The sequence below is a fragment of the Dromiciops gliroides genome, chromosome 1, assembly GCF_019393635.1.
Source record: "Dromiciops gliroides isolate mDroGli1 chromosome 1, mDroGli1.pri, whole genome shotgun sequence".
In the NCBI taxonomy this organism is placed as follows: domain Eukaryota; kingdom Metazoa; phylum Chordata; class Mammalia; order Microbiotheria; family Microbiotheriidae; genus Dromiciops; species Dromiciops gliroides.
Window position 1 is genome coordinate 659,133,046 of NC_057861.1, and position 2,226 is coordinate 659,135,271.

The following is a 2,226-nucleotide window of genomic DNA, read 5'->3' on the forward strand; positions in this document are numbered from 1 at the left end:
GTCACACAGCTAGTAAGTGTCAAGTGTCTGAGGCCGGATTTGAACTCAGGTCCTCCTGAATCCAAGGCCAGTGTTCTATCCACTGCACCACCTAGCTGCCCCTTGGAAGGATTTTAAAAGGCACAAGGAGCAGCTATACATTCATCAGACCTACTATGTCTTGAGGACACTCTGCTAGACACTGAGGAACACAAAAAACAAACCCTAATATTTACCTTAAAAGAGCCTACCTTATAGAATTAGGATATGATAATTTGAACTTAGACAAATAAAATGACTAAAATGTCCATATCTTCTGAACTACAGACTACATTGCTGGGCTTATACCCCAAGGAAGCCATTGATAAGAAAAAAAGTCCCAAACAAATTGTGATACATGGATGTGGCATAATATTATTGTGCTCTGTAAAGAAATAATGAGTGTGACGAATAGAAACATGGAATGATCCATATGAACTAATGCAGAGTGAAATAAGGCAAACCAAGAAAACAATATGCCCAGTAACTACAACAATGTAACAAAGATCAATGACACAACAACAAAAAAATCAAAAGTAAATGTAATGAAAGTATAAAGATCAAGTGGAACTAGAATGAAGAGGTTTGAGAAGACACCCCAAACCTATCCCTTTGTGGAGGTAGGAGGTCCACAGGTGCTACACATTGCACAAATTTTTGGATTTTCTCAATGTATCGATCAGTTATACTAACTTTTTTCCCTCCTCTCTAAAAAAGTACTATTTATTATGTGGGATGGCTTTCAAGAGAAGGTGGGTGGCTGGGAATACATGGGATATGTTGGTAATATAAGAAACAGGAAACATAAATTTAAAAAAATAATTAGAATCTGATGCCTGGAATATACTTTTCAGATTATTTAGTCCAGTGGTCTCCAAACTTTTGATCATACACTCCTATCAGTGAAGCATTTTTAACATGTACTTCCAAGATCTGTGTATTTATATATTTATAAATCATATGCATGTCCCACTGTACTACCACATTATTTATATAAGAAAATAAGAGGTTTCCTTAGAGTCTCTGAGAAGCTCCTGCAGCCAGGTCCGTCAGACCATGACTCAACTAGAATGGGGGTTGCTGTTCCTAGGCCTCATGGTCATGGCTGAAGGGTTTCGGAAGGGGAATGATGTGCTCAATGTCTGCATGGATGCTAAGTACCACAAGTTCCAGCCTGGCCCAGAAGATAACCTTTATAACCAGTGTAGCCCATGGAAGAAGAGAGCCTGTTGCACAGCAAACACCAGCATTGCCGCCCATGGAAACCCCTCCTCCCTGTACCGATTCAACTATAACCACTGTGGGATGATGACCCCAGCCTGCAGACGCCACTTTATCCAGGACACATGTTTCTATCAGTGCTCCCCCAACCTAGTACCCAGGATCCAGCCGGTGACCTCATGTTGTAGGAAGGAAAGGATCCTGAATGTTCCCCTGTGCAAGGAGGACTGCCAAACTTTCTACACCTGCAGAGACAACTGGCACACAGGTTGGAATCGGACTTCAGGGATTAACGAGTGCCCAGCTAATGCCACCTGCCACCCTTTCCCATTTTGCTTCCCAACACCAGCCTCCCTATGTGAGAACATTTTTAGTCATTCTTACAAAGTAAGCTCTTTTGGCGGGGCAGTGGTAAATGTATGCAGATGTTGTTTGACCCAGCCCAGGGAAACCCCAATGAAGCTGTGGCTAAATACTATGCTTTTGGCTCTGCCCCAGGCATCTTCAGTTAGAAGGCCACTTTCCCCTTCTTGATTTTGACACTGCTGTTGCTTCTCTGGGCTTAACCCTCATCAGCAAAGAAATCTCACCAATCTACATGTAAAACCATAGCCAAAATTACTCCCAGTGTGAGACCCTTGGACTCCAGCTTCCTGCCTGACACAGCCTGGCTCTCCTGAAACCCTGGCTTCCTCCCAATCTGGATTCTTCCCCCTCAAACCTGATCTGGAAACCTCCCACCCCCTACACATTGGATTGCACAGACCCCACACCACTACTGAGTAGGGCAGGGAGAGGGAGTACCTTCCTTTCTCCCCACTTTTAAGTGACTCCAGGTCCAGTCTCCTACCTTTTTCTCTGCATAGCAAAATCCACTCTTCCCTTCTTCCTTCTTTTCTTTAGGGGAAATTAAATATGGTTTCTGCCCTCTCCAAAGTGAAATCCTCCTTAATACTACTCCTTTCAAGTAGGGATTATTTCATTGAT

At 43.1% G+C, this 2,226-nt stretch overlaps 1 pseudogene; it reads left to right on the forward strand.

Annotated features, from left to right (window-relative positions):
* The first annotated feature begins 1,074 nt into the window (after positions 1 to 1,074).
* Positions 1,075 to 1,805, forward strand: LOC122737227 (annotated as a pseudogene).
* The last annotated feature ends 421 nt before the right edge of the window (positions 1,806 to 2,226 follow it).